The sequence below is a fragment of the Meleagris gallopavo genome, chromosome 5 (assembly GCF_905368555.1).
Source record: "Meleagris gallopavo chromosome 5, MGAL_WU_HG_1.1, whole genome shotgun sequence".
In the NCBI taxonomy this organism is placed as follows: domain Eukaryota; kingdom Metazoa; phylum Chordata; class Aves; order Galliformes; family Phasianidae; genus Meleagris; species Meleagris gallopavo.
Genome location: NC_139408.1, coordinates 58,337,163 through 58,350,150, shown reverse-complemented (window position 1 = coordinate 58,350,150; position 12,988 = coordinate 58,337,163). Strand labels below are relative to the sequence as shown.

At 45.1% G+C, this 12,988-nt stretch overlaps 1 long non-coding RNA gene across 1 annotated transcript in view; it reads left to right on the top strand.

The window, feature by feature from the left end:
• LOC116216707 (uncharacterized) overlaps positions 1-12,534 on the top strand; it is a 146,235-nt gene extending 133,701 nt beyond the window's left edge. Inside the window, exons 11-12 of the long non-coding RNA XR_014883838.1 lie at positions 110-2,676; positions 4,844-12,534. This is a non-coding gene — a long non-coding RNA (uncharacterized LOC116216707). The remainder of the gene's footprint in view (positions 1-109; positions 2,677-4,843) is intronic.
• Positions 12,535-12,988: the final 454 nt, after the last annotated feature.

The following is a 12,988-nucleotide window of genomic DNA, read 5'->3' as shown; positions in this document are numbered from 1 at the left end:
CTGGCCCTTCAGCCAGCACTTGATCTCACCGATGAGAATTAGAGAACTGAGTGAGGAGTGTCTCCTGGATTTCTCAGGTATTTTAGAAAATATTATTAATATTTTCCAGCCACTCAAGACACTAAAAGCTAAAACAGCACCAGCAGAGGGAGACAAACCCTGTTATCAGACCAGGACCTGTAGGAATCACTGCTTCTTTGTAGGAACCTGAACTGGAAACCTGAAGGAGGAACACTTGTGGTGAGATGTTGTGTGCCATTAAAGTCTGCATCTGCTTAACAGCGTGAAATAACGATACAAGAAGTTCTCTTAAATATGTTTGTATATGTATCCTGGTACCATACTATATGTTTCTTTGGCCAGAAAAATGTTTCTCTTATTTTTGGTGCATTGCATGTGTACATGCATGTGTGTGTGCAGACGTTGCTTTTCATCTAAAGCACTGCAGTTATGTTAACTTTATTTCAGATGAGAAATCAGAGCATTTAAACAAGATTTACCCAGATATCCTTGAATTTTACTGGTATTTTTCCTTCTTGTTGATGGAAATCTGTCACCAGACTTTAAAAAAGTAAACATCTAGGTTTGAACACACCAAAATGGTGTTTCCTGGTGAATGGGATAGTTGTTGTGGTTTTCCTCAATTAAGAAACCAACTGTGGGTAAGGTAGTTTTAATGTCTCTTGAAAAGGAACTGCAATCTTGGCAAGAAACTGAAATCATGGCTTACTGGAGTATATATGGAGCAGATTAGTTTCACCGATGAATGGTTATATTTGTATTTTCTTCACTGGTTAGATAGATGGGGTTTTTGTTCCTCTAGCTGTGTATCTATGAGGATGATTGTCTTGAACCATCAAGCACGTGGAGAAATGTCCCGTTGTTTTTATTGAATATTGCTTGCATTGTTGAGAGGCCAAATGGCTTTTATAGCAAAGGGCTGCCTGCAATGGCAGGAAGTTGCGATGTGTTTTTTAAAAGCAATTCCATTGTCCTTTGCACTGGGGGTGAACTGGTCGGACTGGCACATGCTGTGGGGTTGAGTCCCCCATGCTGGGAGGAGAGGAAGCCTGTCTGACAAGGTTGGCTTCAGCTCACGCTCTGTGAGTGTTGTACTTCTATGGGTTTCCTGCAGAACTCTTGTTGTGAGCAGTGCATAGGTGGGATTATGAGCCTAGGGAGCTGAAAGGGTTCATACATGGTCGGGCACAGCTGATGCTGACAGGCATCACTTCCAGACAGGACAGGAACTGCTTGTGTGGGAGTCCTGCATCTCTTATCTGGAGAAAAGCCACCTTGTAGATGGAGAAACGTCATCTTATGGCATGAACCACGAGAGGAAAACATGCAGAGGGATAGGTATGTAAAAATCATCCTTTAATTAATTGTCCAGATAGAAATAACTGTGGATGCCTTCAAATACACTGCTGCTACAGATAAAACCAAGAGTAAGAATCTCTGGGAGTGCTCAAGAAGGATTTTTTCTTTCTGTGCTGTGGGTGCTCATGATGACATTGACTGGTGCAAATACATCCTAGTAGGAGACCTTGAGAGATCATCCATCCCCGCTGCCCCAAGGTCTGAACCATTCCTGGCAAACCTTTGTCTCAACATTGACAGGGTCTGCAGCTCCCTGACTAATTTACTCCAGTGCTCACCTGTCCTTCCTCTTAGGAAACTTGTCTAATGCTTGACCTAATTCCTCCTTGCTGCAATTTAAACCCATTATTTCTTGTGTTATACCCAGTGGACACGGAGAACAATTTATTACCTCCCTATCTGCAACAACCTTTTACATAGTTGAAGGCTGTTATCATGTCTCCCCCTCAGTCTTTTCTTCTCTAGACTAAACAAACCCAATTCTTTCAATCTTTCCTCATAGGTCATGTTTTCTAGACCCCTGATCATTTTTGTTATGGAAATAAACATCCTTTAAATCAAGTTCTGTGAATCAATCTTGTGTAGAAAGAAAGGGAAACAGAGAGTTTAGCGTTAGCATTGGGAACAGGAATCTGGTGGTGAAAGAAGTGAATTTTCGGAGGTCTGTTCAGAGTACAGCCATCCATTCTTCTTTGGGATTTGGAAATATATCGAACACATTTTCTTTCCCTAAGTTTCCTTGAGAAAATCTACATATCTGCCATCAGAAGGAAGACAGTGTATCATTTTCACAGTCTATATGGAAAGCAGCCTGTGGAAAAGTATTGGGAAGGATACCAGAGTGAGGGAATGTTGAGTTCTATTGTATGTCCATCACGCCGACTTTATAAAATCCGCTTTCCTGCAGTGATATCAACGTTTGTTCTCCAGCAAGCTGTGTAGGCTGTCCCCAAGGGCAATTTAAAACTGGATCATCACTCTTGCTTCTTCAGAAAATTTCCTCTTATTGTGGCATCCCACGGGCCGAGTCTTTGGCACTGAGGAATTAAGGAGCTACAGAGACTATTGCTGTTAATGTGAAGACTGGGGGCTGAGAAAGGATCCATAAAAAGTTTCCTGTGCTTATGCTCCTCTTTGTCCTCCAAAGTAGCATGGGCTGGGCTGAAGCTATTTTGTGTGTTTTTCTAGATCCTGGATTGTAGAGGACTAATGCTTCCAGGCAAGCAAAGCCTGCAGCATCCTTTTGTTCATGGTGAATTCACTGGGCAATGCATTGACTCAGCCTTTTACTCAAGGGTAAGTGTGAAGCTGTGGTAAATCCAGATTAAGATCAAAGCCACTGCAGCTATATGATGTGAAGCACTCAAATACTCAAATATTTATTTATTTATTCTGAAGGCTTAATGCTGGGTTTAGACATCACCTGTCTTTCTTTCCTTGGCCTGTATAAATAGCCAAGCCAGCAGGAGCATCAGACTTTGTGCTTTGGCTAATTTGAGTTGTGTGTGCTTACATCTCATCAAGATTCCTTGGTAATGGAAATGGAAGCGTAGCCTCATTGTTCAGCCTGCAGAACAATGAACCTATAAACGTGGGGCAGCTTAAGATTTATAGAGAGAGCTGGAGGGCCAAGAGCATATTAAAGTGGAGTGCAATGATGGGCTTTGAAAATGAAGTTTAGGAGGATATGTTGCAAGAAAAATGGAGACGGACAAGTTTGGTCCTTGCACGGGAGATGCTATAAAGGCACGAGGTGGGATGTCAGCTGGCATGTGGCACCCATGTGAATGTGACGTGCTCAGTAGAAACTGGAAGAAGTTCTCAGGCAGAACTGTATGGAAAGGCCTGTTCTGCAAGGAGACTTCCCAAACGTTCTCTCATCAGAGACAACATTGATTTGACCTGTCAGAGTTGTTAAATTTGAGGCCCTATCTGTGGGCTGAGAGTTCCAAAATTCTTTAGCAAAGGTCCAAAATAAACAAGGTGTGGCAAAGAAAAAATGCTTTTTGCTCCTTGTAGATTACTGGGAATGATCTTCCTTTTTCTGTCCGGTCTGATGGTGAAGGCTCCCTTATCTTCCAACAGCCAGCCTCGAGAGGATGCATGAGTGCTTCCTCTAAGCAAAGTGGAGGAGGCCAGAGACAATATTTTGTCTGAAGCAAGACACATTTGCTCACGAGATGCCAGTAAACACATACGTTGCAAAAAGGAGTTTTGCTGTGATGAGTTTGGTCATCATGATGGAGCTGTTTTGTGGCAATAGCCAAGAAAAGGTTCTTGTTTTAGACATTCTTGTTTTTACAACTAAGAAACTCCACTTCCCGTAGGTAGTAGCAAATGGTACCATAACAGAATCACTGCTAGATCAGATCCACCTTCCATAAAGACAGGCTTACAGTGTTAGATACAACACTGAAAGCTGTACTTCTGAGGTGGTTTCTATGGAATCTCTCCCATACTGACCCTAAAACCTCAAATGCTTTAATATGTGCTTAGGGCCCTGTAAGACACAGGGCCATCATTAATTAGCAAACACCCTGAGCACATGTTTAATTTTAAGTGTGTACTTTTCTCTCTCAGGAGTCCATAGGATTTAAGGGCTTGAAGTGAACGAGTTTAGGGATATGCTTAAAGATAAGCATGTGTTTAGTTGCTTTCCTGTTCTGTGGCTTTATTTGTTTTTACAGAAATAAGAGAAATGAAAGATCTTATTACAGATCAAACACAAATAAATGTCCAAAACACAGCGGGGAGGCTTAGGTCTTGGTTCAGAGCCCAATGAAGTCAATGGAAAAACACCCCAACACCTCCGTGGACATCAGAGCAAAGTCCTCAGAGGACTGGTGATGAACCCACTGCAGGAACTTGTTGAATGCCCAGTGTTTCTTTGCAAGGTTTCCTTATCTTGTATCCAGATGTTACTAACAAGGATTTTTATTAGCTGTTGAGAAGTACTAGAGCAGCAGTTTTTCAGCTCTTGAAATACATGCATACAAAGATGGGGGAGAAATAGTTCACATAGTGATTATGCTGTGTTGAACTGCGAGTGCATTTCAAGTTTCCCATTCCTTACCAGTAGAACCATTACTTGATCCCACTGATCTTGAAGTGTTTGCTCTCTTCCTTTCATGGAGTGCAGCGAGGCAAGTGAGACAGTTCCTAGGGTGAATGCAGTCTCTTTGTAGAGGGAAAAGTTTATACAACAGGAACAGCAGGTTCCTTTGAATAGCATTCATCTTTTTTGCCTTTAGATCTTTAAGTGTAGACAGCAACACCTGAGTTACTCATTTAGCTTCCCTTTTTAGGCATGCAGGGAAATAGCTGCCTTTCAAGAGCAATTTGATGTATTTTCAGTGTTCATTTCAGGACGTGAGGTTGCTGTAGATTTCTCCATTTGATCAGCTGGATTTGCATCCGAATTTTGATCCCATGGCTCTGGCTGAAGCTCTCCTTACTTCTACAGAGACTGTCCCCTATGCCAGCAGAACCACCTGAGCCATCGGCCATCACCCAGCAGGGAAGGGATCCTGGGCAGCTTGTCAGGCATGTCGTGGTGGCCTGTTCTGCCTCCCAAGAGGAAGAAATTTGGGTTGCAGTACCAGAGCTGTGGGACGAGCTTCGCTCAAGCCAGCAAGCAGAGTGCCCACCTAGTCCCTGGAGAGCTGGTAAGCAATTAGCACTTGCTAAGCGGATATTGCTTCATCTTCTGTTATTACTTGTGTTTCCTAGGTCAAACTGACACCAACTGGTCTGCTATAGCCACAGCAGAGTACCTATCCAGAGTCTCTGAATAGCTGCTAAGCTGTAAGGATGTGCAAAATCCATATTCCTATGACTGCCTACGTTTGCTAGGTCAAACTGACATTGATCTGCAGAGAGGAGCTATGGGCACACCTCTGTTTTACTTTGGAGGAATATCCTCGATCACTCCAGGCCTTCATTCCTCATCAGTGATGAACTTCTGATGGTATCCACTGACTGTAGCTCTGTGATTTGGTTTGGTGGAAAAGCACAAGCCCCAAGGCACGCTGGAACTGTAATGTTCTGCTATAAGAACCAAAGATACAAAAGTGATATTATTGGCAGCTTAGCTGACTGGGTGAGCCCTACAAAATTCCTTTGATGTTTTAGTCATATTTGATAGGAATAGGGCCAGATTAAAAAAACTCCAGAGTCTTCCAAATCCTAAAATGCAAAAACAAAGCGTTGGACCCTTTCACTTCCTTCACAGTTCAGAGTCTGCAAGGAAAATGATTTGAAGCATTTCCTTCTTCTTACACCAAAACAGAGCCTGGCTTTTACATAAAGAGAAAACTATTTCTGTTGAGTGCTGAGAGCTGTGCTTTTCTATCGCACCGTCTCACAGAACTAGAAGATACAAATCAATGGGGAAATGTGCAGTCGTAGTACTATAATTTCTGTATCTGCTTTTCCTATGATTATGATGATAGGACCCATTTCTTACGTGCCCCTATAAGATTTATTTTTTTCTCCCCAGCCCTTTTCTTATATTTCTGTAATCCCCTGAATGTAATCTGCTGCCCTGAGTCATTAAAAAAAAATCACATTGACTTGAAAGGAAAACGTTCAGTTCTTCAATGTGTGGAAAAATATTTCTGTTGTTTAAATGTAAGTAATTAAACTGAGGACTTTCTCCAAAGTAAACCTTGACAATCTAAGAACCATCTTTGGCTTTTGCACCGCATGGAGTTTCTTTTACATTTTTAAATGCATTCCTTGTTTCAGTAAATGACACCAGGCTCACCAGCAGTGACTGAGTGATTAGTTTATCATCCTCTTAGTGCAGCCATCTAGATCTTTAACTCTTTAAGCAGTGGCATTTAAGACTTGAGAACACCCAGGAACACGCCTGAGGCTTTAGGCATTCTCAATTCAAGCAAATCTTGGATATCAGGTGAAAACGAATAAAAGAAAGTAGATGGGCGCACTCTGATAACGCTTTAAACAAGTCAGGTAAGCTAAATTGCAAATAAACAGCAGGCTTTTTAAAGAGGAAGCCAATTCCCCTTTTCTGGGACCACTTGGGTCATCAGGTGTCTGAGCAGCACAAAATTACGTGGAGAAAATCTCCCGCCCTACAAAGGGAGCAAAGGATGACAGTGCATTTCCCAAGGCTGTGGGCTGTGGGGCAGGGCTTTTCGCTGGATTTACTGCTCGTTTCGTACGGTGCAGTCAAAACAACCATTTTACAACAGTTCTGGTTGTAACAAGTGTATGTGAGCTGAAACATACTGCACTGATGCCCTGTGCTGTAATCATGTCCATGCAGAGCTGCACAGCGCCCGGCAGCAACAAGAGCCTTCGGAGAAGGAAGGGCCTCTTCTTACTTCAGTGCAGAAAGGTGGGGGTGGACTTTCAGACAGAGGGAAAGGACTGACCTGCAGGCTGCTGACCAGCTGTGCCTGCTGCTGAGCGTCGTGCATCTGCACCTATCATCCGATCCTGCTCAGTAACGCGAGCCACATCACCACGAGTGCCCTCTGCCATGGCAGACACGGAGCTGCTCGCCCCGTGAAGGCCAAGTGCTCTGGGATCCCTGTAGCTGGGTAGAGCCAGGACTATGAGAATGCAGCAACAGCACTGAGCCCAGAGCTCAGCTTTTAGTTATTTATTTTAGTTTAAAAAATGCTTTTGTAGTTTCATCCGCTGCCTGTGGTCGGTTGTTTTGTTTTGTTTTCTTTCGTTTTGTTTTGTTTGTAGGCTGGACTTGGAGTTTTGCTGTTTGGGGAGAAAGGAGTTTTTGCCCAGCAGGGCAGAATGAACCTGTGTGGATGCTGCTCAGTGAGATAAATTCTCTGCATCCTGAAGAATGTTGAGTGGATTGGAGCTACCTCTGAGAGAGCAGAGCTGTGCTCCTGCATGCACAGACCAGCTAGGTCTCCAGTTTTCTGGTGACTGTTCTGTTGCCTGCAGGCTGCAACCGTTCTCAACACTGTAAATATGTTCAGACATCTGCTTCAAGCATGCTTCCCTACCAAAAGCTACGAAGGTGATCCAGTCATGCCTTCTGTTTCATGGTTCCTCCTCTGTGGTTGTCTCATTTGGGGCTCTTGCTGGCTTACCAACAGGGGAACCTCTGAAAAAAGGAGTCACTGCTGTTTTGAGATTTGGATCAGTATTTGGATCCACTGTCCCTGACTCAAGTCAACACTCAGCGGCTCTAAACTCTCTTCACTTCCTCATTTTATCCTCCGCTCTCCAACCATGTGTATTAATCCACTTACTTTCCTCCTTGGAGGTCCCTCAAGTTCCCAAACCCACTTGGCCCCATGTGTCCTTGCCATGCTCGGCCTGGTCTGAAGCGGATGCAGCAGAACCCCCTGCCCCACCTTGCCTCTGCGGCTCCTCAGGGACGTGCACAGAGGGTGGGAAGAGGCAGCAGTCAGCAGGGCAGAAGTGGGACGAGCAGGAATGTGGGGTGAGACCAAAGAGATCCTCAGGGAAATTGCTGCAGCTGCCTTGTTCTGCTTTTTGTGACTCAAAGTGCTCCACCAGTGTGCCCAGGTGGCTGCTGGTGCTGTGAAGTATGAGTGTCACACTGAGTGTGGGCACAAAACAAATGGAAAATGCTGCTTTAAACTCCAATCTTAACCTTCTGTTCAACACCCGAGCTCGAAGCCTGCATCCTTCCAGGTCTGTGATGCTGTGCACCTACCGGCTGCATCGCTCCGAGTTGTCTTTGCAGAGCAGCACAAGCCTCTTGTGACACCTTGGTGCCTTTGGCTTCGCTCCCATTTTCTAGAATTGCACTTGGCCTTGCTTTGGCCCTCTGCCCAGCCTGAATTTGCCTTCTTGGTTTTCACTTATTTCCCATATCACTTTTCTCTCCTGCTTCTCCTCAGGGATCTGGCTGCAAACCCTTGTGCCCAGGTGGGTGTGCAGCCCCTCCCTCCCAGGGTCCCTTCATTTGTAACAGAGAGATGTGGGATGTTTGCACTTTTCCTTCCTTCTTCAAACTGAATTTTAGATAGTTCTCCTAAATGTCTTTCTTCTCTCTTTTCCTGAGACAGTCCCTCGGTTTTATTTCTCTGTGAACTGTCTGGTTACTGGTATTTTAAAAATAAAACAAGTAGACCCTGCAAATGGCCCTGATTAAGAAGCCTGGTTTGCCTGTGGGATCAGACACACACGGTACACACGTACAGCTCTGGTTTGACCACATCGTTTGGATTAAGTATCAGAGAGCACAGACTGCCTTTGCACTGAAGCCTGCAGGTCAAGGAGTTGGCCTCTCTTCAGCCCACGGGCTGCCAGCCCGTAAGCTAAAGCCTATCTCTGGAAAATGCTGGAAACCCACCTCAGACAACAATGTGTTTAGTTCCTCCTTTCCAGGCATGTTCACTTTTGCTTCTTTCTTACAGGGAAGATTTTGCTTCCGTCTCCCAGCAGTGTTTCCCTTCTGCTCTTCTTCTCAAGCCAGTGCGACACAAGGAGAGCCAGCCCTGGTCATTCTTCAAGAGCTGAGTGGTGAGGATGTCTGTGTGTGATGGTGTATGGGGCACTGCATACCCTGATAGCAGCAAAACTCTTGTTTCATGGGCCAGAAACAAGGTCTTATACAACAACCCTGTATGATGTAGCTCTCCTGATATCCTCATGGGGACTGGAGCTTGACTAAAATGCTGTGAGAGCCTTCTGTGTGCTGGGCTGTGGCACTGGGAGGCACTGATCTATTGGGTGGCAAGAAGCCCACGGCAGGAGGGATGGAACTGGATGATCTTTAAGGTCCCTTCCAACCTGAGCCATGCAGTGATTCTATGTCTTGTTCAGAACTGACGTGTGGTTTTGCTTCATTTCTGAGGATGGTTTAAAATGCTCTCCTTCCCAAATGGAGACTCTGACATGCCTTTAATTCTAATCTTCTCCTTTCCTCATTTTTTTTTAATCACCCTTCACAGTTAAACATATAATTAGCCAGTTGGATAAAGTAGGTTGTGGTGTCACAGAGTCACAAAGCTGAACCTAGACCTTCTGAAGTCCAAATCAACTCCTTCATCATCATCAGACCTGCCATCCTCTAGGCACGCCAGCACTTGCAGCATGGCCCAGAATCTCTTGCCTTTGAACTTCCCAGCTTTAGGCTGCTGAGTCAGCGTCTGTGCATGATGGAAGCAGTGAAGGGGGAAACAGGTAATTGCTTACGGAGGAAAACGCCAAAAATGAAACCGTGCCTTGCTGCTGTTGACACAAGCTCTGCTCCTGCTCAGGTGCCTTTGGTTAATAGATTTTTAGGAGAGAATGTGGTGGGCTTTGATTCTGCATACAGGTGTTGTCTCAGAGCCGAAGAGGACAGAGCAGGTAACAGTAAGAAAGAATACTTCTACCTTGAAAATAAACCCAGAGAACACCTCACTCCTTAGCTCACCTCATCAATAATAAAATGGTCTTGTTGCACTGCAGTGAAGTAGGTCCTGCTAAAAAGTTATTGTCAGGAAGGACAGGAAGTACTTCTAGCTCATTCCTTCCCCCCTACCTGTTTCAGAAGGACTAAACTTGTAGGGTATGTGGAGTGAGCTGCGTTGTCCTGACAAATGTGTTGCACTAACATGGGTTGCTTTGCACTAGAGTAAGCCACTGAGGTCCCTAGTGAAGACCTTACTGCACTTAGCATGCTTTAGCCAAGTGTGATGGATTTGTGTTTATGTGTTCGTGTGTGTTTATATACGCATGCAGGGCTATAAAAGTACATGGGATACTGATTTGAAGTAGGACAGAATTAACAAAGCCAATATAACCTGCAGCCTCATTTAGATGTCCGTGGAGAGGCAGCCTTTCTTCCTGAAGTGATTTTTCTCATCACATGTCTGTGGGAAGCTGATGCTCTCATACACATTCGCTATGTAAGCCTATTTGATGAGTACTTTCTATGAATGACCCTTGGTCTGCTCCTGGTGAGCACTTAGTCACCAGGCAGGTGGTGCAAATGAGCCCCACCAGCCTCCTGTGGCTGGAGATGGAAGCCACAAGCCATGCCCGTGTTCTCCACCTCCGGTCAGATGGGAATCCCTAAAAGAATTTCTCCTCTCTGATTTCAGAGTCATTCACAGTCTTGAGTCTGAAATTCATAGATGTGCTGACATTTCCAGGCACTTATGATAATGCTCACTGCTAAACTCTGCTGCTGCTGAAAACCAAATAGAACGTGTTCAGAGCAAACTCATCCAGCAAATTCAAGCATGTCTTCTTAGAATTATTTTTGCAGCAGTTGTCCTGCTCTGCTTATTTATGCCTTGTGCTAGCATTTGAAATCATTAAAGCTATAATTAATTAATCATTAATATCAGTGCTGGAGACTGAAGTGGTGTGGATGCTGAGGGAGATGTCAGCAGTGTGGTGTTCTCAAAACATATCTGTGGCTCAACCAATCTGAAATGAGCCTTCTTCTCTTATGGCCTTATGGTGTTCCTTAGGAAAACGATGATCTTGTGGATGCTCATCCCTGGAGGTGTTCAAGGCCAGGTTGGGTGGTCCTGGGCAGCCTCATCTGGTGTCTGTGTAGTATGGGGGCTGGAACTGGATGGTCTTTGGTGGTGATGGGTTGGCAGTTGGACCTCAAAGATCACCTTAGGGGTCTTTTCCAGCCTTAATGATTGTATGATTCTGTGAATACATCCCTCACCTTCTGGAGTCCCTCTCGCATCTCAAGGATGAGGCTTTGATTGAATGGGAAGCAAATGTAGACTAAAAGCAATGATTATTTCCAGAACGTGCATGAGAATATGGATATTCCTCTTGTAACAGTGATCAAGGAAACCAATCAATCTATAAACGATTTTACAACACATGGCTTCAGTCACAGATTCCTAGCATTGTTGGAGTTGGAAGGGGCCCTTAAAGGTCATCATGTTCAACTCCTCTGCAGTGCACAGGGACACCCACACCTCCATCAGTGCTCAGAGCCCCATCCAGCCTGCCCTTGGGTGTCTGCAGGGATGGGGCATCCACTGCCTCTCCAAGCAACCTGTGCTGGAGTTATTCGTAGCACAGGTCAGGAGACTTTCCATAACGTACCATTAAGATGGCTTTAGCTTTATTTTGTGATTTGTATTGCTGAAGCACTTCCCCAGGACCCAGGCCTCCTAGTTTCCATGCATTGCCCAAGAATCTCAGAAGGGACAGCACTGAGCTGAAGGGACCTTGCAGTGTAACTGGAGCAGATGGACGACGTGTGTACAAAAAGTAAGGGATGAAATTCCCAGGTTTGCTCAGTCTGAATGTTTTCCCTGCATGGGATGGTTGTCCTTTTTGTGGACTTTGCAAAACGATAAAAATCAGCCTTAAAACTTAAGAATAGAGGAAAGTAAAGCTGGAGTGAGCTCCAAGCTGGGCCTGATCCTGTGTTCCAGGAGAGGTCTGGCTTTCTCTTCTCAAGAAAAGGCAGGAAGCACTGGTGGGACAGGCCAGCTCTGAAGCATTCAGAGCAATAACAAAAATCTCAGTGTGGCAATAAAAGCTGTTCCCTTCACCACTGGAGCAGCTGTGCTTGTTTCCATCGGCTGCATTCAGGCTCTTCAGCGAGGAGCTGCTTTGGAAAATGTAATCCCTCGGAGTTGTTTGTTCAGTGTCTTTGCTTTAATGGACCAGCTTAGGCAGTTGAAAGGAAAGGGTAGGAGGGAGTCGATCTTAGCACAATTATGGGCATCCCCTCCTGTAATTCATGTCATTACGACTTCTCTGACATATGACTTTATTTACTTATTTACAGCTTTAGGCTTGTTTCTGCTCAAGCACAAATCTGATGAGACAAGGGTGGGTTTTTTGGGGAGGGGGGTTGATTTTTTCTTTCTTTTCCCAAGGCAGGTTGTTTGCAAACTCTGGAGCCCAAAAGGTGCAGCTGCTCTAAAAATAATAATAAAAAAAAACAGGATACAAGAACTGGTTTAGGGACATGACTGGAGAAGCTTGTCTTGTAAACAGAACTGGTCTAATTTGTCTAATTTCTAGAGGTGCTTAATACTGGAAATTAGGAAACATTTCTCCTCTGAAACAGCAGTGCTGCAGTGGCACAGCTGCCCATGGAGTGGTGGGGTCACCATCCCTGGAGGTGTCCCAGGTGTGGCACTGAGGGAGGTGGGCAGTGGGCACGGTGGGCTGGGTAGGGCTGAGGATCTCAGAGGCTTTTTCAACCTGAGTGATTCTGTGATTCTGTCACCCACAGTGCCTGCTGGTAAGTCCTGAATACACGAAACCTGGAAGCAGAGCAGATGTTAGCAGCTGGGATTGTATCAGGAATACTTCTGGGCTACTCTGTGATCATGGGCTTGAAATGAGAACAATAACTGCAAGCAGAGCTGGGCACCAGGGGTCCAGGACCTGCCAGCTCCTGGGCTTCTCATCACCACCAGCAAACATGACCTGAGGTCTGTACATGCACAACTCACCTTTGTCCTCTGGTATTCTTTGCAAAGTGACATTCCCAAGGAATCACAGAATCATTCAGGTTGGAGAAGACCTTTAAGATCCCCACCCCTCCATGCCCACTGCCCACATCCCTCAGTGCCACATCTCCATGACTCTGGAACACCTTCGGGACGGTGACCCCACCACTGCTGGGCAGCTGTGCCACTGCAGCACCGCTCTTCTGGAA